The 24400-nt window shown below is 42.6% G+C and overlaps 1 protein-coding gene across 1 annotated transcript in view; it reads left to right on the top strand.

The window, feature by feature from the left end:
• Positions 1-17780, top strand: part of LOC142994988 (uncharacterized) — a 258121-nt gene extending 240341 nt beyond the window's left edge. Inside the window, exon 7 of the transcript XR_012961470.1 lies at positions 17766-17780. The gene's annotated coding sequence lies outside the window, so the exon portion shown is untranslated. The remainder of the gene's footprint in view (positions 1-17765) is intronic.
• The last annotated feature ends 6620 nt before the right edge of the window (positions 17781-24400 follow it).

Genomic DNA, 24400 nt, shown 5'->3' with positions numbered 1-24400 from the left:
TCATATTTTGGAGCTTGGGCAGCGTACACAAACTCAGGGAAGCAGGGAAGAAGCCGTAGCCATCATCCTGATCTGTGTCAACAAGTACTGGCATATAGATGGCATAGATGCAGCACCACTTTATAAAGAGGTAATTTGAATTGGGACAACAAAGCACACCATCAAAGCTATTGACAACAACCCAGTATCATCCTCTTCTCTGGTTCAGAATCCTGGTGCCGTGTTTGGCGACCAGATATCACATTATCACATATCAGCAACATTCTCATAACTTCTCTTTATCTTCTACAAATGTAAAACGTTAGACACTGCTAGATGCTGGAAAATTAGTTTGTGCCTTCATCACTGACTGATGACTGATGACTGACTAAAGGACTGATGACTGCTGTGCACATTACTCTGGTCTCCCACCAAAGTCATCAAAAAACCTTGGATGTCTGTAGTATGGCGTTTGTTATTATTAATATGGAGAAGAGCTTTCAAAGACAATGGACATCATTTATTAATACAGAGAAATAAGCTTTCAACTATCTGTGAATCACAGAATGAAGCCTGGAAATATGCATTCATACGGTGCAGAGCTGTTGTCCATGTGTGTGTGAGTGTGAGTGTGAGTGTATGTCTGTGTGTATGTCCAGATGTCTAGTATATATATATATACAGGAGAGGACACATGACAGCACCAGTTTGTCATCCTGGGATTTCGCGCAAAAGAGAGTCGTTTCAGAGACTCTCTTTTGTGGCTTTGTGTGTCTGCGCCTGTATGTTTGTGTGTCTGTGTGTGTCAGCTAGGTGAACCCTTGCTCTTTTGGACTTGGCATTATTACTGCACAGCTCACTGGAGGGGATTCAAACAAAAACGTTTTAGTTTTGTAGATCAAGGCAAACAAAACACAGCAAATGAGGCAAACAAGGCAGCAATGATTATACAAGCTTGTTTTAAAAAGAAAGAAGAAGAGAGAATGTTGGGTTTCATGACATACAAGTCAGAATGACAAGGAAATCATGAGTTGTGTCCATATCCTATGAACATTTCCACATATGAACTTTACTCACTATTTACTAATTTATTACCTGTATATATAGTTATTCTGTATATATTATAGTACATTTTTGCACTACTGGTTGGATGCTAACTGCATTTTATTGGCTTGTACCTTTGTTCAATGACAATAAAGTTTAATCTAATCTAATCTAATCTAATGAATGTGGCCCAGGGATGACAATACTGGATTCCATGTGCTGTTTAGATGTGACACCAGACGTTGTGATCAAAAATATGGAACAAAGGTTTATTATAATTCTGGTCAGTGCAGGAATCAAAAACACAGGAGAGCTGAGTCCGGAGCGTCAGTGGAGGACACGGACTCCGTAGTGGCAGGTGAGGACGAGGAAGCCGGCGTGGTGGGTGGAGACACCGAGATCGAGTCTACAAAGTCCAGGAAGAGACACAAGCACAAATAGCAAAAAACTGACAATCCAATAAAGGTGCAAGCACATATACATAACCTCCAGGAGTACTGTGCAGAGCGGCGTAGAACTCGAAACTATCTGGCGAAGAACGGTGGGATGATCCGGGGTTTAAATACTGCAGCTGATCGGTCTACAATAGTGAGAATAGCTGAGTTGCCCTTGGACATGGGTAGGCTCGTGATCAAATCAACTGCTATATGAGACCAAGGACGACTAGGCAGAGCTTCCGCCTGGGAACCGGAGGGTCGCTGGTTAGAGTCCCTGCCGAGGTGCCCCTGAGCAAGGCACCGCACCCTCAATTGCTCCCCCCTCTGCGAAGGGTGGTAATATAATGTAAGTCGCTTTGGATCAAAGCGTCCGCCAAATGATCGTAATGTAATGTAATGTAATGTAGGCACCAGAAGAGGACAGAGTAACCCCATGGGGGGGCGATGGGTACTCTTACTTCTGGCACACACTGTGCACGCAGAGACATAGGCCTTGGTGTCAGCTGCCATAGATGGCCACCAAAATTGTCTTCTCATGAGAGACAATGTGCGCGAAATCCCAGGGTGACAAGTGTGGGCTCACTGCAAAACCTGGGAACGGACAGCATCAGGTACGAAAAAGCAATTATTAGGACCCCCACCTGGATCAGGTTGCAGTTGTTGAGCCTCAGGGACTGCTCGTTCTACCTCCCACCTGATGACTGCCACGACCAGGAACAGCGGAACCTGTATCAGGTGAGAACTGGCGGGACAAGGCATCGGGTTTAATGTTACGAGAACCAGGGTGATAAGTGAGGATGAAGCACACTGAAACACAGTCCCCACCGGGCTTGCCTGGAATTAAGCCGCTTGTCAATTTGGATGTAAGCCAGGTTCTTGTGGTCCGTCTAAACAATAAAAGGCAACATAGAGCCTTCTAACCAGTGTCTCCACTCCACTTATGCCAGCTTAACTGCCAACAACTCCTTGTTTCCCACATCGTAGTTCTTCTCGGCAGGCAACAAACGCCGTGAGAAGAACGCACAAGGGTGTAACCTATGGTCTGGATCGGAATATTAAGCACTGCACCCACCCCTGAGTCTGAGGCGTCCACTTCAACAATAAACTGCAGGGCAAGGTCAGGCTGGGTAAGTAAAGGAGCCGAGGTGAAAAGATTCTTCAGCTTGTTAAATGCAGTACTGGCCTCTGGAGTCCAGCAGAAGGGTGTTGCAGTGAAGGTGAGTTTAGTGAGAGGTGCCGCCACACGGCTGAAATCGCGAATAAACCTCCGGTAAAAGTTAGAAAACCCTGGGAGTCACTGAAGCTCCTTACGCCAGGATGGAGCAGGCCATTCTGTCATCACTCGAACCTTGTTGGGATCCGTCCTCATCTGCCCACTCTGTAAAATAAATCCCAGAAAACTAATTGTCTCTACATGAAATTCACATCTCTCCGCTTTGACAAATAATTAGGTCTCTAACAGTCTCTGGAGGAACACCCAGGCATGACGAACATGTTCAGAAAGGTAACTTGAGAAAATAAGAATGTCGTCTAAGTAAACAAAAACAAAACGGTGCAAAAAGTCTCGCAAAACGTCGTTCACCAAGTTCTGAAAAACTGCGGGAGCATCTGTGAGTCCGAACGACATTGCCAAGTATTCAAAGTGGACCAAAGAAGTATTGAATGCCATCTTCCACTCATCTCCCTCCCAGATGCGCACCAGATGGTAGGCATTACGAAGGTCCAGCTTAGAGAAAATGGTAGCTCCCTGCAGGGACTCAAAAGCAGAATTAATAAGTGGCATAAGTGTTTTTTTTTTGACAGTGATATTATTCAGACCCCTGAAATCAATACAGGATCGGAGGGAACCATCCTGCTTCGCAACAAAAAAGAACCCAGCCCCAAGTTGAGAAGAGGACGGATGAATGAATCCAGCTGCAAGAGACTCGCGGATGTACTTCTCCATGGCCTCTCTCCGGACGAGAGAGACTAAATTACCGACTGGAATGCAGCGGGGCTCCCAAGATAAGGTCTATGGCACAGTCATATGGTCTGTGAGGAGGCAAGGCTTATGCGCAGTTCTTGTCAAACACTTCTCTTAAATCCTGATAATTCACCGGCACCGATGACAGGTCCTGATTTTCAGTGTTGAAGTTGTGAGGAGGAACAGCCTCACCTGGAGACAAGGCAGAGTGAAGGCATTCCGCATGACAGGTGTCACTCCACCCAACTATTCTGCCCGCTGCCCAATGGATGTGGGGGTTATGAAGGTGTAACCAGGGGTGACCCAGAAGGAGTGGGGTGTGAGGAGCCGACATGACGTTGAAAATAACGGTCTCGAGATGGTTGCCTGACAAAATAAGGATTAGAGGTCTAGTTTGGTGAGTAACCCCGGCCAACAACCTTTCGTCCAGCGCATTGTCCACAAAAGGAGTCTCAAGCGGAACCGTGACAATGCCTGCATTCCTTACAAAACCATCAATGAAATTATCCTCAGCACCAGAGTCTATGAGGACTGATACAGGAAGAGTGTCCTGACCTATACAAATCTGTGCGGGTATCCGGAGGCAGAGTTCAGAAGTGGGGCGGAAACTGGACTGTTCCATCAGTACCCCCACGTCCACTGATGGAACCTGTCTTTTGGCTTCTTCAGACAGGTGGAAATGAAATGACAACGCTCATCACAGTACACACACTCATCCGAACGAATTCTCCGTTGACGTTCGGTGGCTGAAAGTTTTGCACGGCCCATCAGCATGAGCTCCTCCTCAGAGGCAGTCGTCGTGTGAGCGGGGCTGGTGACGGCGAAACGAGAGTGTCCTCCCGTCTGGAACTCTGAAGAAGCGGCACGGGAGTAAGGCTGTTGCGGGCGGAACGCCGAATGGTCCTGACGCCGGAGCTGCAGCCTCTCATCGATTCGTAGGGCCAGGGATATCAAAGACGGCAGATTCGGTGGCGCATCCCTAGACGCCAATTCGTCTTTCATCTGCTCGCTAAGACCCTTTAAAAACACCCTCTGGAGCGCCTCCCTATTCCAGCCGGAATAAAGTGCGAGAGTTTCAAATTCCACCACATAATCCGCCACGCGCCAGTTCCCCTGCAGAATGTCCAGGAGACGATTGGAAGCTGTGCCACCCACATCTGGGTGGTGGAAAATGGAGTACAAGGAGTCCAAAGGGTGCCTGGAGAGAAACGCCTCAGCCCAAGCCAGCGCTCTGCCGCGTAAGAGCTCCGTAATGTAGATAATCCTTGATTGGTCAGAAAAAAAGGTTGTGGGTCGCTGTTGAAAAATTAGCTAACACTGAAGCAAAAAAACCCTACATTTGTCCAGCTCACCCCAAAACGGCTCCGGATTTGTAGCGAAAGACTCACTGGTGGACTGATGCGGTGGAGCAGGGCTCGAATGCGGCGGGGGCAGGGATCAACAGGCTGATCCTGGTGGCAAAAAAGCTGTGGCGAGGGGGCTATCTGGGTGGTGAGTTTGGCCGTCCCAGTCCCTGGCAGAACCCGGAAAGCCGGGGGACTTTTTGGAGTCGCGTCTGCTGGGTCCCTGAGGGTCAGATAGTAGTGAGGTTGTCCTTTCGCGTCGAGGCTTCAGAGCGTGTGTTGAGTAATCCAGGAAAATTTTTGCGTAGCGCGTATCAAGCATGTGTTGGTGATGTATGTGGTGACGTTCGAAGCCTCGCGAACCTGCCGTACCACTTGACTGATTCAGGAGCTGGTTAGCCGGTTTGGGGCGTGATTCGAAATATGAGGGGCAGCAAAACGCAATCGATGGCTGACGTGTGGCTTGGCTCAAGTGCTCACTGGTTTTTCTGTTGGTGTACAAGATGTTCATATTGTAAAATAAACATCTAAAACGCATGTGGGCAATACAAAAAAAAAGCGGTCCGATTTCAATGTTATATTTCTTCACATATAATTTGTCATCACGCGATCTTGACAGATATCTTTAAGTTACTTTAATGTTCCAAACATGAAACATTCTAATGTGCATGTGCAGTCTCAGAGTGCTACTGACAGAAGCACCATGGATGCAGGAAAGCGTAAAACTAAACAAAAATATGAAGATGAACACCGGAAATTTTGCGCTGCTGTGCTGTTGTACAACTCTCTGTCTCCCGAGGCCGTCTGATTATGGGATGGGGCAGTCTCTTTGTTTACATTTTGAACATTCTTTATCAGTTAATCGTTAAGCTCTTTACCCATGGGTTATCATCATTATCTTGTGTTGTGTTGTGTGTTGTGTGCTGGTGACGTATGTGGTGACGCTCGAAGCCTCGCGAACCTGCCGTGCCACGTGACTGATTCAGCCAATATAATCACTGCCTGTTTTACATTTATTGTCCACTTGATGGCACAGTAGAGCAAATGAGGCACCATGGAGCTTCGGCCCTTGTGTCAGGCAATTGGATGGAAAGCTTCAACGTTTCATGAAGCTTCATCTCGCCATCACTACCAGATAGTTCTGTTAGGATCTTGTGATCCTTGTTTCGAAGGCGGACCCACAGATGCGGACACCATTCTGGCGAAGAATGGTGGGATGATCCGGGGTTTAAATACTGCAGCTGATGAATCCTGGATGGTAGATGAGCCTCAGGTGTGTGGAGTGAGATGGCGGGAACAGGGGTCAGGTAACCCAGCCAGACAGGAAGGACAACAACACAGGTAGGGAGAAAACAGAGAGGAAAACAGGGGAGAGGAGAAACACATTACAAAACATGGCGATCGCGATCAGCTCCTGACAAGATGTTTACAATGCTCATCTGTTATTTGACAGATCTTACTAAATCCAAACTGGGTCACCTGTAGCTGCCAGCGTAAATGAAAAAGCTCAAGTCTTTGAATGACATTTCAAGACAAATCCTCCATTTCAGTGTTTAATTTACCTTTCACAGAGTACAGTGGACAGGGACATTGAAAGATGAAACAAGTGAGCGAGAAGCAGAGAGGAAACAGTAAGAAGACAGAGATGGAGTGAGACCAAAGGAACAGACAAACCTAGTCAGGTATACAAAGTGATGAATAGTCGGGCGACCCTCCTCTGGCCTAGGGCTCCATGACCATAACATTACATTACATTACGATCATTTGGCAGACGCTTTTATCCAAAGCGACTTACATTACATTTACCACCCTTCGCAGAGGGGGGAGCAATTGAGGGTTCGGTGCCTTGCTCAGGGGCACCTCGGCAGGGGCTCGAACCGGCGACCCTCCGGTTCCCAAGCGGAAGCACTACCCACTGAGCCACTGCCTCCCCCACTGACACTGACCTCTGACCTCTGACCCCTAGCCTCGACTCTATGACCTCTATGACTCAGACAGCTGCTGTGAGCTTCACCCCTGGGACATAAGTCACATTTCATCCTATCTCCATGGTAACTGGCTGCTTTCTGTTTTACAGAAAACAGGGCTTTTGATTTAAAATCCATGCCGATAGATGGTATTCCTGGCTGTACAGCGAGGATTACACCCACATTCTGAGTTTGATTTATTTACTTTCACTCATTAGGCAGCCGGAGAGTGTGAGAAAATATTTGATTTCATGACTGCAGAGACATGTAGAGGTTAATTAGGATGGTTTCTATTATCCTTGACATCTGTCCAGTAGTTGCTGTTGTTTCTGACTAGCATTAATGTTATCCTAGCCCTACTGACGGGTTTTGATCAAGTCCAGCAGGTGTGGACACGCATTACAGATCAATTTGATTTGCTTTTTATCATATAAGTCCATTTTAATATATAATCCATCCTCAATCAAAAGACATTGATTGCTGTCTCTTATAAATCAATATGGAAGACGGTTGTTGTGTGTTTTAAAGCTCAGGTGACTATGGTCAGGAAAACACTTTTATGGATCATTTAAGGACCGAAATCTCAAAGGGCAGATCATGAGGAAACTGGAACGAATCAATATAAAGGAATGAATGGACACTGAGGAGCTTCACATGACTCCACCTCTATTTCATCTCTACTCTTCCCAGTCTCAGGCATGTTTCTGCTACTGATCATTATCAACAGAATGATATGTGTGTGTCTTATTGTACAGGTGTAAGTCGTCTGAAGTGCATTTGAAGGTCTCTTGTAGTCGTAAAAGTAGTTTTTGGAGTACTGTTTATTGTGCTACTCTTTCAAACAGCTTGGTGTCTTAAAAGAACATCTTCATAATATAGCCGGTCATGGTAAATGTAAAAAAAAGAATGTTTAAAATATTGATAGTATTGATATGTGGAAAATACATCTTGTGATTCAGTCTTCAGATCTGTCTTCAAAATCATTTATTTATTTAAGAAGAGCTCTTCAAAACGTCATGTTCTCAGCACTAAAGTTCTGCAAGAATATGGTACAATCATGTGTACAATCACAAACCTGTTCAAAAGTAATGGAGTAATGATATACTTTTTATATTATTTTGGACATGTAGTGAAGTAAAAGTGCAAAAATATAATAATTCCACAAAACTACAAACATCAAACTACAACATACTCAAGCATTGTAATCAGGGATTTACTTTGTTTCTTCACACCACTGGATGTACTGGATGCTTGCAACCAGTAATAGCAGCAAGCAGAGACAAGGATCAAAGTAAATCAGTCAGTAAAATTACTTTTAATTGTGGTGGCTGTATGCAAGTAATTTTGTATTTATAGCTGAAAATGTCTTTGAGAGTAAATAGTTGCAATTTCAGTTATAAGGTCTCAGAGTCTCACAGTCAGTCTCTCCCCATGTGTGTAAGTTGTAAAAAGAAGACAAGCAACACACTGATACATGGATGACGGAGCCCCGGGCAACAACACAGGGATTCTTATTTCATTTTCACTTGGTTAGCATATTAAAAAAGTTGTAGACCCAAGCAAAACGTAAGGTGGACGCAGCAAGATGAGCAATCTGGCAGTCCAGGCAAATCAGCCCTGAAAACATGCTGCTTTAAGCTTTTATCTGCCCTTAACAGAACAATAGATCGAGGTTCAAAAGGGTTTATTCGCCTCATGCAATTTATTATGTGCAGTGAGATGCAAGTGACCAAAGAGACAAATAAGAGAGAATAGTCATATTCCTCTGCAGCTTCCTATGGAAATCCCTGACCAGCTCAACCACCATTTTGTTGACAGCAGAACATTTCTAAACCACGATACACACATCATCATCAAAAGTTACATTTCTTGCGGCAATCCTCTAGTGGTCATTAGTGAAAATGCATCTGGAGAAGTGTCCCCTCTCCAGTCGCCTCACCAATCAGCTGTGTCGCTTGCTGCTTGGGGGACACACATGTGACAAAGAAAGATAGAGATAAAGGGACAGTGTGACAGATACAAAGACCAAGGTTAGATGACGTGAACTTTTAATCACCCTAGAGGGAAAAGCTGTAGCAACTGAACATCTACAATAAAGAGTTGCCTGTAGAGCAGACAAATAGATGGAGACAGCGAGAGATGGTGAAAGAGAGAGGCAGAATAACCCCTGTCTCCTCTGTCTCATCCACTTTACTCTCCCATAGCAATCTGGTCTGGTTAGAGGGATTAAGGGTCCAGCCAGTACCTCTGGGTTATGGATGTAAGCTGAATGAAAGGTCTCCAGTTCAAAGCCCTGATCCAGCTGTGTAAATCAGCCAAAGATGTTCTGTCACAGAAAAGGGTGTTGAAGTGACCCTGAGCAAGGTGGTTAACCCGTGTCTGTTCCACTGGAGCTGCCAACTAAGGAACAGCTGGAAAAGACATTGTTACCCCTCACTGCTGTGGCACTGCCACATTTTACCTGCCAGGCATTTAGTGGGCACTCTCATCCAGGATGACTTACACCGACTGGCTACTACAAAACACATAAAATCCTGGTCAACGTTACAAGGACCAAAGGCCTCCTCTTACTCAGCACCCTGTCAGCAGATCCAAGTACCCCTGACTACTGCTGTACACAATGCCACATTCTTTGTAAGCTTGAATGAAGAGTTACAAAACCTAATAAATGATTAAGGTTTAATCTTTAGAAATGTGTCTTACATTGACATGAGCGATGAGTTGCATTATAATTTCATCATCCACGTTAAAAAACTGTTGCTTCTAAATTGTTTTGAGGTACGAATACAGCAGCCTCATATTCACAGCTGTGGCTTCCTTTCGAAAGAAGAACGATGCAACTATTATTATCAGAGCTCCACCTTCCTGTCAAGTTCAACTGCTGCATTGTACCGATCCCGTCACAAAGTGCTTAACTCCTATTACTGCTGCGGCCAAGATGTCACCTTAGCATAGATAGATAGATAGATAGATAGATAGATAGATAGATAGATAGATAGATAGATAGATAGATAGATAGATAGATAGATAGATAGATAGATAGATAGATAGATAGATAGATAGATAGATAGATAGATAGATAGATAGATAGATAGATAGATAGATAGATAGATTGTGTGCCCCTCTTACACACAACACACATGCTTTACAGGGGGGTCAGCGCATTGTGCACATGTGGGAAAAAAGTATAAAACAACACCCAAGATAAATCCTGAATGATGAGCACAGAACAGAACACGATACGGTTAAAATGGTTAAAATGTTAAAATGTAACCAGACTTTTTTTTAAAAAAGTCTGGTTTGGAATGTCAGCTTTGAACTGCACTGCTAGAACTATCACTGTTATCTGAATCCAATAGACCAAGGAAGGTTCAAGCAGCCATGTGACAATTCAAAGCAGGAATTGAACCTCTGATTCTAGTAAATCTGATATTGGCAATAACGTGATTGTGTAATAGCAAACCCACCAGCTCACCCATCAAATCACCTCTGATCAGCCTTGTTTCAGCTTGTAAATAAACTGTACTACAGAGTTTCACAGCTATGTCCAACCCACGATCCCCCCTAAAAGCAGGCACATGAAAAGTTCCTCCTGTCGTACCGACCTTCAGTATAGCAGATTCAGATCCCAGTTGAACCAAAATTGCCAGACAAAAGCCAAGTGAGAACTCTCATTGCTCATTGCTCAGAAATGTCCGGGGGCGAAAGAAAGAAATCAATAGCTCTGCTCCAGTTTGTGCATGGACTACTTCATCAAAGGGCATTACTGCATTGCATTTTGGTCCACACTCAAATTAATTGTACTAAGGTAGCATAGACAGATTCGACCAGCCTAAACAGTGTAAAAAGTCATCAAAAGTGTCAACAACTAGTTTCCAAAGATATGTTTTGTCTACACTACCGTCGCTAAACACCTAAAAGGGCTGTTAAAAAATTGGCAGCGTTTTCTCAAGAGTTGAGGACATCAGCAGAAACATGCTTTCAATGGGATGCGTGGGTTGCTCTATGTCTGCTGGAAGTGTAAGCAATCAGCTGTTGAAATGTTGGTATGATTGTATATCCAGACTCTGTTTCTGGTTCGCTGTTTAAAGCTCTTAAATTCTTTTTTAAGTCCTTCTGGCCCTTAGTGGTAAGTCACTTCAATTATTCACTTTAAATGCTGCACCATCTTAAAACTTTGCAGTACAAAATGCAAGGCAGGAGAGTGGGAGTTATAAGTCGACGTCTGTAGTTTTAAAAGCAATACTCCTCTCCTAACAATTAGTTGTTGTAAAGTGAATTGTGTAAATGCAATAACAAACTTTCAACATAATAGAATTTGTTAAATCAGCATTTCTTCAAGCTGCAATTTTTCTTGACAAGACCTTGACAAGAAAGTCTGAGTCTGAGGCTGAGGGCATCTGTGAGGGAAGAGGACATAAAAGTGAAACATACAAAGGTAAGAAAGAAGTAGTGACTAGAGCGCATGTGCTCCTAGTAAAGGGACAACGCTTAAGCTGAGTCACACACACACACACACACACACACACACACACACACACACATGAAGGCCAAATATATATTTCGATACATACAATTACTGACTCGGCTCTATCAATAGCCTAGCATGTCGCCCACCACTGCCAAACAACAATCATAAACCATTCTCTCCTTCTCTCTCTCACGCACACACACATCTTACACACTTCACTCCTCAAGTTCAATATTTTCTGATCTGCTCACACACCGTTGCCAGTTCACATGCACATTACACAATATATCCTCTCTCAAAACATCTCAGACACACACACACACACACACACACACACACACACACACACTCACTCACTCACTCACTCACTCACTCACTCACTCACTCACTCACTCACTCACACACACACACACCACTTCATACCCCTAGGTTTTCTCTGCCCTAACACTTTTTCAAGAAGTAATGAAAAAAGATGTAATGCATATAAGAACAGCCTCCTCCTTGGCCGAGGCAAAAAGAGATGTCTCCATGGCACAACATGACACAACCTCTGCCTATTTTGTACATTTTGTACATTTTGTACATTTTGTACATTTCGAAAAAAATGTGTGATAAAGCTGTTTGCCAAGTGCCAACATATTCTGACCTACCAAAGCATTTATTTTGTTGTGTCAAAAATGAAGTGCCCTCATGTTCACCTCCCTGCTTGCTAGACGCCGCCTGCTCCTGCATTGAAAATCCCTCACCCCTCCCTCTGTTTCGCAATGGCTGAGGGATATGATGTATTTTCTTAAACTCGAGAAAATCAAGTACACTGTGAGGGGACACACTGATAAGTTCTATCAGAGATGGCAACCATTTCTCTCTTACTTCACGGATCTACAGGCTATGCCAGACCAATGACTGAAAACCTGAAGTCTCACTCTGGAGTCTTCAAAAAAAGTTTAACAACAACAATAGTAATAATGATACAACCTTCTTTCTTTCTCTCTATCTCTCTCCTTTTCCCCCTCTTTCTGCAAATATCCTATAACTGTATGCATGTCATATAAAACGTTTGCTTCAATAAAAACGAATAATAAAACATTTTGAAACAATGGGAAGTGGAAACTCACTGATGTTGGCTTATTTCAAGTTGTTATCTATCTAATGGAAACAGGCCTTTGTGGCACTTATACAGCCCTGTGCTGCGATCTGTGTCATACCATCAGGAGGCTGTCAAAGCAAATATTCTATAAAGAAATGAAGAGAAATGCGCAGCAAGGCACTGTCAGACACCAAGAGGACGGAGAAGGGATGAGCTGCACACTCGTAGCTCCGCTTCAATCTTTTCATTCACAAATCTATCAGCGTTTTGGCACATATCTCCTCCTTCATGATAAAACTACAAATCTTTGAAATGACATTGCGTGAGATGGATTATTCAAAATTCACGGCTACACAGAGCAGCCAACAAAAACACAGATTCTTGGATATGATCACCTCTATAGACAACAGTCAGAGATCGACATAACTTACTGTAGAAACCAATAACCAACTTGCAAAATCATTTGGGAGGCAGTGGCTCAGTGGGTTGAGCTTCCGCTCGGGAGTTTCGCCGGTTCGAGCCCCTGCCGAGGTGCCCCTGAGCAAGGCACCGAACCCTCAATTGCTCCCCCCTCTGCGAAGGGTGGTAATGTAATGTAAGTCGCTTTGGATAAAAGCGTCTGCCAAATGATCGCAATGTAATGTAATGTAATTTGGATATACAATTTTACAGACAACTGATCACGGATTACAGTGTGTGAACTGTAGTGCCTCTTCAATAGAATGAATCATAAGATGAATATGATGCAATCCTGTTGAAGTGAATGTGTAGGTGTCATAAGTTAGCATCTCCTCATTTGGTTTTGTGGATGTAAACATTTTCAACATGAGACAAACACATTGTAACCGCTGCTTCACAGATGGAAAATGAAATATGATGAAAGGAACCTATTCTCATTCTGCTGAACCATCCGGGTGAGGAGGTGCTGTCACTGTACATTAAAAAATATCATTACATTGTAAATTGCATGTTGAAAATGTGGTCATCTTGTGGCGCTACTTCAGCAAAGATGTATAATGGCAGATTTCAAACATGAATACTATTTGGCTTTATATGAACATTTCAGTCAGTACAGCAGAACATGATTTGAAATCCACACATTCATATCTGCAGTAGAAAATATGTGTGGAGTGTAAATAAGCCATGGAACCAATGTAGATGTCAAATTAACAAAGCATGCAAACATCAGAACAACAATGGACTGCTAGGTGAAGAAAAGTGTGAGAAAGATGACAGAAATAAAAATGCCTGTGGATCGAGGGAGGAGCAGAGAACATTTTTATGGATGGAGCAAATTAGAAAAAGCAAAGGGGTAAGATATGGGAGATGTTATACGATTCAGCAGCAGATATACTATACAGGAGATGAGTTTTTTTCAGTTTATGATGGAGGAGTAACTGCTAAAGGTCATTTCAGCTTATGAGAGCTGAGGGAGGAAAGAGTCTGTGTTTGGTGAAGTGAGGATCAGTGTGTCTGAGGGGGAGGAAGGAAAACAGCCAGGAGTGGTCTCAGAGTTACAAAGTGGAAGGTTGGCATGAATGTGTAGAGATGAGTGTACATTTGGACTATTACATTTGGACTACTGCAAGCAGAAGGTCGAATACTAAACATCATGAATAAGTGCCACAAAATGAACGGATGATGGATCTTATTAAAAGGTTTCACAGTAAATTATCTGCGAATAAGATTACAAGGAGCTGGCTCACATCTTGGGGTCAAAGGTCAAATTTTCCCCATGCTACACAGAGCAACACAACACCACTGAAGCATACTAAAAGTTGACTTGCTGTTAACGATGCGGCTCAGGTTTCGAGCAGACTTTCCTGGAAGAAGCAACAAGCTGGACACTAATTTAATGTTCCATCAAAGCTCCGGGTGTTTACTTTATCTCAAGTAAACCATTCCAGTACATCCACATTCCTCTTTGTCGCAGCCCAACCTCTTTGTCACAGCCCAACTCGCAGGGCTTCTCCTCCGTAAGAGAGTTAAGGGCACACGACAGGAAAAATAACAGCACATAATAAACTGTGGTACTTCCAGGGTAAGATTAGGACAGATTTAAAAAAAATATATACGGCCAGGTACTTCTTAAAGGTAGATCCATGGAAGCCGAGGCAGCATTACATCCTCCAGAGATAGGACAGTTAGGGAAGGAAAATCAATGCTCTCCGCATACTGCACCATAGACAGAAAATATTGCTGCCAATACCTGCACAACACTGGCCGAGGCAGCCTGGGGTTGGGTGGAGTGGGGGGTGGGGGACTAGCTAAAGTGTAGCTATATGATGTCATGGCCACGCAACATCCATTAAAGTGCCAGGCCCTTCCACAGTGCGAGGGTGAGGTGCTGTCATTGGGCCTTTTCTTTGATCATTCATCCTGCATGGAGCTGTGCAGTCTAGTGAGGTAGGGAAGGAGGGCGGATGGAAGGAGGGAGGAACAGGGGATGGAGGAAGGAAGGGCTTGTTGAGGGAGTTCTGCGGATGCAGCAGTAGGAAGGTTGAAGTAATAGAAAAGAGAGATTAAAATGAGATTATAGAATTCCATTTGCAGTAGAAGGGTAAACAAGTTTACTAATCTGATTTGCTTCCTTCGATCCTTTAAAGGGCATTTACAGCAGCACAGTTGTGTTTCCTCCCCATTCTCACTTCACTTTGTCGCCGGTCAGACTATCAGATGAATGGACGGAGGGATGCGTGGATGGAAAAGTGCAGAACAAAGAGCCAAATAAAATCAAATTAATCACATTTTCACCAGCAAGACAATCCTGCGCACTGTCACACACACACACACACACACACACACACACATATGCCAGTAAGGGGAGGGCAGTTGGGCTGATGGATGGTGATGTCACTGCGGTTACGAACGAAGCATTTATTCCCGCATGAATAATGTATACACTTAACCGTCAACTTGTTTCTTCCCTCCCTTCATTCCATCCTTCGCTCCGTGTCCAGGATGGCGTCCATCCATCCATATCGCGACGCTCCGCCTTCTCATCTCCGAGCACAAATAAGAACAAATTGCAGCTGTAGGCAGTGTGTGCACGCCAGCGTGTGTGTGAGTGTTGTGTAAGTGCCTGTTGAAATGACTGCGTGTGTGCGATATGTGCCGTGATTTTGATCTGGGGTAAGTCATGTGTTCTACAGACTGCACACAGTAATAGGTCATTTGTCATGCGTTGTGTCTTGTACGCAAACTAATTGGATCACATGCAGTCAGTCACAGCTTGTTTACTTCTGTCTCCTTAACATTTCCTAAGTCATGATGTAATGTCTGCCATCTGTAGATTATTTTAAACAATCTGATTGTTTGTTATTTTGCTGCCCGTGATGAAGAACTGCAGACTGAGAATAAGCTAGCTAGATATGTTTGATATTGTTTGATATTAGGTTTAATTGCAAGCTGGCTAGCTCTTGTTGCTTGTGTGAGTCAACATTTAATTTTTGTTCCATTGTTTGCAGTGTGAACATTTCTTGTTGAAGCCAGCAGGGGGCGCTTCCCCCTAGTTCAGTGACTGTTTGCAGCACGTCATAGCAGTCATTTTACGGCTCATACGCACCTGTAGCAAATTTCCCTCATTCTGCTGAGCGAGGCGAAGCAATACAGATGCATTGCCTCCCCTGTGTCATCATGAAATGTAAAGAACAAGTAATGATTAAAAATAAACTGGCCAAAACCGGCCCGCTGGGGGATTCAATCCGGGCCCGCAGGATGAATTTTGAAAGTGGAAAAATGCATAAAAGACACAAACTAGAAATTTGGGATCATGTCGGTTTTTTTCCCCCGGGCGGAGGGTAACCGACTTGTTACTAGTCTTGCTGATCTGCAAGTGTTGCTGACGCTGCAGTGAAAAAGCAGGAGGGGAGGCAGCAAGTACCTCTGCCTCACTGAAGCGGTGCGTGTGTATCTGTGTGGGCACACAGGCTTGTTGTTAGTAACACCTGAAGAAGAACAATAGCAGAAAGTCAAGGGCACGGCATCAGTCCGTTTATTTTGCACTGACTTAAAAAATGGAACATTATATAAATGAGCTAAACATTTCTCAAAACTGGACTTTCAATCAGAACTGGAAGTGAGAAATAATGGAATAATTTGCTTCAATGGCGGGACAGAAGATAACAAGGTCTTTGTAAACGGAGCGGTACACCAGAAAAGACTAGCTGTGTGGATGTGCAACGAGAAACCGCCTTTTCTGCTTTCCCTGCTTTTTGTTCTCAACGTCAATTTCAAAAGATTTGGAAGCGCAAGGATAGATTTGGCTTTAAACAAACAGCGGAGACTAAATATTAGCGACCATAATGCTAAAGTAAAGGAAAACCGAGAGATTTTCATTTTGTGGTAACGATGAAAGTACAACCTCTTCTAATCGTGGCAACTATGTAAAAGTATTACATGGTTTTGCTGAGAAAGATGATAGATTAGCTAGACATTTGGAGACATCCACTTTCTGGCTCATTAAACAGAATTCAGAATGATTTAATTGAAGCAATATGTGATGTGATTAGAAATTATATAAAAAAGAAGATTAATGCAGCCCTTTTTGTTGCTGTAGACGTAGATGTAATGTTCCGGACAATATCAGTGTTCAACTGAAAGCTAGGTATTATCATTTTGGCGAACTAGCTTTCCTTGGTTTGGTTGATTGTACAAAATTTGAGGAAATGTCACACCATTTTGATGACACCGAAATGCAGAGCCTGTCAAAATATGCTAGATTTTTTTACTTTTTTAGACTAAAGTCTGAACTCATCGGACTTTATAGCTCACAAACGGTGAGGAATGAATGTAAATGTACAGCTACTCAGCTTTTTGGCCCAGAAGGATCTGATGAAGACTGTTCCTGAGGTGACAAAGTTACTTCAGCTGGTGCTCACTATACCGGCTACAACAGCGTCCGTGGAAAGGTCATTCTCTGCTTTGAAAAGACTGAAAACATACGTAGAGTCGTAATTGGACTGACCAAGGACGACTTTCATCCCTAGCAATAATCTCTATAGAGACAGAGAGACTTTTAAAATCAAACGAAGAAAAAGAGTTTTTTTACACCAAAATCATAGAGATGTTTGTCCAGGAGGATAGGTGAATGGACTTCATTTACAAGTAAAGGTAAGGAATGCATACACTCACTGCTGTACAGTCCACGACAAAAATTAAAGACCAGCTCTTTTTTAATAATAATTTAAAAAAAAATCTAATAAGATAAGAAAGAAATTAAGTTATTTACAAATAAAACTACATTTGTCTTTTTGTTGTGGACTGTAATATACTTTCATTTGTATTGAATAAGTATGAATTGTGGAATTGTGATGGCAAATTCGGAACACACGGAGGGTGCAGCAGAGCAAATGCGCTCTCTCTGAGCCGCTATAAAAATTTTATAAATCCTTCTTTGGCCAAATATGTATCTATGTCTGTGTGTGTGAATGCTGATATGGGATGTGAAACATAACCAGTAGTCAATATGCAAGCAGCCAGTTGAATGGTATGAATTTATGCTACTCTGTTGAATTCTTACATTTGTAAATCTGAGTTTGAAAAAGTCAGTGCCTCCCCAGCTTAACACAAAGTTCGAATGAGTGATGTTTAGATTTTGGATAAAAGGAAAGTTGGAGAGTTATATTATACAGTGTTGCAAGGCGTGTTCTTTTGGGGTTAGCTTTCCCGCCAGAAGGTGCGTTAACTCATCTCTGCTAATATCTCTAATGTGTGTTTTTATATATGTGTTGCTAAAACGTTAAACAGTTGAAAGTTGGAAATGTTGTATTATGCTAAAGCTCATGCACTTTTATGTTGAACAACTTGTTATTTTGGTTTGTTGCCATATGATTACATATCAGTGGAGACTAAAGTATTTTTCTTTATGTTATTTTTACAAATAAAAATTGACGAGGAATAGGGAATAGTTAACAGGATGGAAGAAATATAAACTAATGTGTTTTGTGTATTGTACTGACTAGTAAATTAATTCTGCAGAGCATGGCGAAGCAATACAGACGCAAAGTGCCTGTCTCATTTGTTTTATCTCTTATAAATAATCCTTTTACTTGGTGTCAGCCACGATACCTGTAACATATGCGGTATATGACAGTAACCACAGCACGATGAACAGTTTTGGTGTGTGTATTCTGCTCACCATGCGCCATCATGAGCAACAGGACTCCCAGCAGTGCTGAGCACTTCACCTCCAAGCTTCAAAAGCAGCCAGGACTCGGCCTCCTGTGATTCTCTGAACCGCTGCTGAGAGACCCGCACACAAACACACACACACACACACACACACACACACACACACACACACACACACACACACACACACACACACACACACAAGCAATGACTTGTGGACCATTTTAAAAACATCTTTCAGCCTCAGCTGGTCAGACTCTAAATTTATCAGAGAATCAAAGAAATTCCAGAAAACCGTTCTCCTCCACCACAAAATACAAGTATTTCACTGTTAAGGTGTGTAAATGGAGTAGAATCGTACATGTAAACATTATAATTGTTACTTTACAGACATACATCTGTTATATGTGTTTTGCATAAGTGTTAGCATATCACATGGTCATGAGACTAAGAGTCAGGCAATGCGTCAATTTCAATCCATATTTGGTGTTAAATGACAAAAGCAAATCTGATCCCTTGTGATCTGAGCGTAAGGAAAACGATCAGAGGCATGAATCAGAGTCAGAAAGCATATTTGAATGAGCCATCACCAAGGTAAAGAGAGAGAGAGAGAGAGAGAGAGTTTAATATACGCAGTTTGGCATCCTGGGTGGGGAAAAGTTTAATAACCTCCATGGCTGTTTTTTATTACCAAGATGGAAATCTGAATACCAAATTCCCTTTGCTATAAATACGGAAATCCTGACTGCTACAGATGCAAATTCTGAGCTGCTTAGCTGAGTGAAATGTCGGCTTCATTCTGAATGTAAACAGGCTGAGGAGGGGGAGGGTTCTGATGAGAGGAGAGGAGGCTGATTGGAGAATGAACCAGTAAGTTGATGTGAGAGAGGGAGAAAAGAGTAAAAAGGGAATAAGGATAGAGGTAGAGTGTGTGGGTGTGTGTTCATTTTTCATGCGTCTTACGGTGTTAGTGAGGCAGCAAGAGAGACTTTAAACAGTTGTGCGTGCTGTCAGGGGCATTTACGAGGATGACTCACACATACTTACAGGTGGCTTCATGCGTCTTCCCATTTCACCACCCACGCTGCCAGACAAGCCCTAACAGAAAGAGAGAGAGGGAGAGGGAGAGAGAGAGAGAGAGAGAGAGAGAGAGAGAGAGAGGAGATGAGGGAGAGAGGACTCAAGTGGCGTCCTAGACCACAATAGCATTTATTACAGACTGAAAAACTTGCACAAACAAATCATGAGTGGGATTCGGGAAGTAGGCTAGGAGGAGGAAAATAATAAATGAGGCGAGAGGAGAGAGGGAAAACAATGAGAGGGGAAGGGGAAGAAAGAGAGAGAGTGGAGGAACCATGGCACAGATGGTGGAACAGTTCTTGTCAAACTCCACCTAAACAGCCAGATGTGCTCAACAAGACTTCCTGTCTTCCTCTTTCCCTCCCTTCTTCTTCTCTTCCCTTTTTCCTGTCTCCCCTCATCTTCTTTCTTTCTCTCTCTCCCTCACTCTCTTCTTCTTCTTCTTCTTCTTCTGTCAATCCCTTCCTATTGATCCATGACCTCTACATCATTTCTGATTGGTCCATCACACAAAAATAAGGTAAAGTTTCAAAGTTAAACCTCTTTTTCCTTTGGGTACAAATCAAATTATTATCACAGCAACCTCCTGAGACCCTTCGTCCTCATATGAAGACATTACATTTTTGCCTCTCTGCAACATGATACTTAATTTTTTTAAACTTTGACCCATTGGCCTCATTTGGAGACGCTGCCAGCATCATCGAGTGATCACATAACAACATTACACCCATTTCAGCGAAAACAAGATGGCGGGGATACCAGCAAAAAGTTTCTACAGTCACTGCAGACAGAAAAATGGGCAAGGTAAAAATCCAAATCATATTTCATGGTTGAAACTAGTGTATTTATGCACAATAACGTCTGTAGCTTCATATAGCATGCACATTTGACAAATTTAAGTAATAGTTGCTAACTACAACCGGGGAAAAGACGAAGTACTCGTTTGAGGACAGTGGGACTATATTAAGTTATTGATTGCGCCATGTGGTTAGATAAACCTGGGAATATTTAGAAGAGTTTAGAAGTGTAAATAGTTCTTGCAAGTGGTACAAACTATCTAGCAAGCTAGCTGGCTACATCATATATTAGCATGCTGTCTCAGGTATAGATTTTGATTTGAATTTGGAGTTGATTTTATCATTTTTTCATTCCAGGGAAACTTTCATTGTCAAAAGCAGAACAATAGCAAAGAAAACATTTAAATGCAAAGATCAACAGACAGTCCTCATATGAGGACATCATTTTTTGCAAAAACTACTTCCTGTACAAAGACAAAGTTTAGTTATACTTCTTAGGTCCTACTTATCCCAAATTGCTAGGAGAAATTAAAAATGCACACCAAACAAAAGCTCGGGTCTCAGGAAGTTTTAATACCACTATGAATTTTAAGCACCAAAATATACTGTATTTCACCACATGTAAATACCACAATCCATGAGTTTAATCATGGGATTACATCCACTTTGTAAAATACACAGGAACAGAAAGATATCATTAGCTGCATGCTGCAGTTTTTACAGTCAGTGTGCATGTTTGTTCTGTTGTTGTGGCTCTGTGTTAGTAAGTAAGTTTGTCTCGCAGTCATAACACAGTGTCAGCATTTCTGTGAAATCTGCCCTGTTTTCTGCATATGAAATGGTTAGAAATGAGGCCTTTGGCCTGGAAACTCCGCTGTTGAACCAAACACACTGTGCTTCCAAACTAATATGTAACAATCAGCTCTTAAATGTGTGACACAGAGTGACGTGGGGCAGAAACACCCTGGTGTGTGATGTTTTTGTGTCCCTGTCTGTTGTCCTGAAATGTGTTGTCTGACTGGACAGACACTTCCTTTCTTCCTTTCTGGACAGTTGTTGTAAATAACTGCTTCTTTATCTGTGAATACAGTGTATGTAGACGCTCTGATTTGGGGCAGTTTTTGGTCCACACAAACTGTGGATGCACACAAGAATCTACTTCCCATAATAACAGTCATTTCCGGTCCAAGCACCGGGCTTCTTTATGTCCCCAGTTGGTCATGTAGTAATTTGCCGACACTTCTTTCTTTAAACTTTCTCAGGAATACAATATAAAGTTTTCCAGGTTTTTAATACTACCTGAAAATCATTTCAAAGTATATTCAAAAAGCACAATGATGACTTCAAGTAACCATAAAATTAATTACTGTGGAGATTACATTTAAGATGCCACCAGCAATATTTTTCTGCTGTCATGCATCAAATTATAAACTACAAGAAATGATTACTCTGAATTTCTTTATCTTCTTTGGCCAAAACTCCGGGGCTTCTGTGTGATAGAACAGAGAAATATCAGATTTGCTGGTATATGATAAGTGGCAAATTATCGTCAAACCTAAAAGACATTTCTTGAAGAACTTTGTGGGGTTCTAGTTGGGTTGATATTGACACCGATCTGCTGTGTGTTGGGTTTGTAGACGTGCTTGGAGCCTGTCACACTCAGACAGCAGGCTTGGTTCACAGGTCCGGGTTCTGTTCATTCTTTCTGTGTACTTGGGGATCTGGCGGTGGCATCGTATCTTTAAATTTCTAGGCGAAGTAAGTGTATTTTTACTCTCACTTTCTTTGTTAACACTCCTAACACTTACGTCACACACACCTTTAGATTTTTCTCTGAAACACACATACACATTCATTTGCTCATAATTAACACTGCACTTGCTCTTTTTCTGTCACCATTAGACATTAGATTGCTTTGAGAAGGTATTGAAAAACACAATAACCTCCTGTTCTCTATAGCTGGAACTTAGACAAACAGATTGAACTGCAATTACTTCCAACAGTCCAGTGATACATGGAGAGGTTGGTAGATCATCAGACAGGTAAATCTGTATTTCTGAGATTTGAGAGGTTGCTGAATAAAACCCGCAAAAAATCTAGAAAGCAGCACGATAACCCATCCCTCTGAGTATATATCACGCCCAAGGTTTCTCTGAGCACGCACCACTGATTCACTACCTACATTTCAATTCTGTGAAATGTTTACGCTGGCGAATCATTCCTCATTTGACTCATCTGGGCCATAGCAGCAGTGTTTTAGCTCGTAATCGTGTTTCATGGTAATTAGGATCTGATTGGATGAACAGAGACGACTCTCACTGCTCATTATCCCTCCTTTTTTGAGCTGTCATCAGTGGTTGAGATGTGCGTGCGTTCTGATGGGGTTACATGCACAGACATGCTTTTGGTCAGACACACACACACACACGCACACACACACACACACACACACACACACACACACACACACACACACACACACACACACAGACGTGCAGTTGTACTCTTAACCACTGTTGTGTTTTATTTCCACTGTGTTTGAAACTATTCCCACTTTAGCAAACAGAGTGCTTGCAACTAACAGTGATGACCAACATTATTCTGCCATTACTGATGCTGTTCTTGCTGCCCACTTTGCTGTGCGCATTGATTTTTTTTGTCCGCCTAGCTGAGAGGAGTGTCCTCTTGAAACTTTGTTGATTTACTGCATTCAAAGGTCATCATCTCTTATTACCTCTCCAGTCTGGAAGGAGGAAATGCCACCATGGGATCACATTAGAGGAGGGGATGTTAATACCATGGAAGGTTTTGAAAACTTGACCGTAAATGATCCTTAACACTGGGAGGTGATTGTGCTTCAAAAGCTTATGGGACCACGTGTTCTAAACATTTGTAGGCATAAATGCAAATCCTTCCTTTGCCTGAAAACAGATCTGACTGGATCATGTCACCCCCCAAGAGATGTGTTAGAGTTTGTGATTGCACCCAAATACTTGCGTGTGTGTGTATGTGTGTTTGTACTAAGCTGTGGCCCCATCTCTCACACAGTAGCCAGCGGCAGATGTCAACTGAAGCTGCTGTACTGCCTACAGACATACAGACTGCACTCCCCCCGCCCCATAAACACACACACACACACACACACATACATTCTGTATCATCTAGAAAGTCATTGGAAAGACGCCCTCCCCCCTCCCATATAGTTGCTTTCGTCCAGCAAATGACATTGGAGGGAGTTCATTTTGCTTCACCAGGGGTGCGTTCAGCGTGAAAATGTCTTTCTATGCTTATACATCTGTGGTGACTTCATTTATTTCACCATAAACTGTATACGTAGAAAGAAAGAAAGAAAGAATAAAAGAAAGACAGGAAGAGTGAAAGAAAGAAAGAATGAAAGAAAGAAAGGAACAACTACATTTATTTCTCCATATTCTGTATATAGGGATTATTGATAAGAAAGGCAGAAAGAAAGAAAGAAAGAAAGAAAGAAAGAAAGAAAGAAAGAACAACAATTTGTGGGATATATCAACAAAGATGTGTTGAGTCTCTTGGTTTGGCAGGCAGATGGTTGTCACCACTCAACATGAATGACTTGATGGCAGCGTCTGTGATTTGGATTTTTATAGCGGATCAGCTCCACTGTGGACTCGACAGATGCTGCAGACAGACTGGAAACTGTCACAAATCAACTGCCACAGTTTGTCCATCACTGAGAGTTGATTCAAGTGATGGGCTTTTGCAGCAGGTTGGAAGCTTCTCGTCAGTTGTTACTGCTTTGCGGAAACTTTCAAAGACTTTCAAAGAGATTGTCAGCTGACTTTTGATGGGTTTTTTTAAGTTGTCAAACTTTAGGAATTTGTAATGTAGCTCCACAATCAGCACAACTGTCTCCACATTTGAATATTTGACATATGGAACAGGAGAGGACTGTCTGTTCAGAGGACGAAGTCAATTCAAATGTATAAAGCGGCAAGTTATCTCAAGGCACTTTTCACATAGAGCATTTAAAGAAACCCAACATTTACCCATGAGCAAGCACTCTGGCAACAGCGGTGAGGAAAAACTCACCTTTAACAGGAAGACACCTCAGGCAGAACTTG

Source organism: Genypterus blacodes, unplaced genomic scaffold (assembly GCF_046128005.1).
Source record: "Genypterus blacodes isolate CSIRO-AG114 ecotype Tasmania unplaced genomic scaffold, CSIRO-AGI_Gbla_v1 ptg000003l_1, whole genome shotgun sequence".
Taxonomy (NCBI): domain Eukaryota; kingdom Metazoa; phylum Chordata; class Actinopteri; order Ophidiiformes; family Ophidiidae; genus Genypterus; species Genypterus blacodes.
Note: the sequence above shows the minus strand (reverse complement) of the source record. Positions and strands in the feature narration are given on the sequence as shown.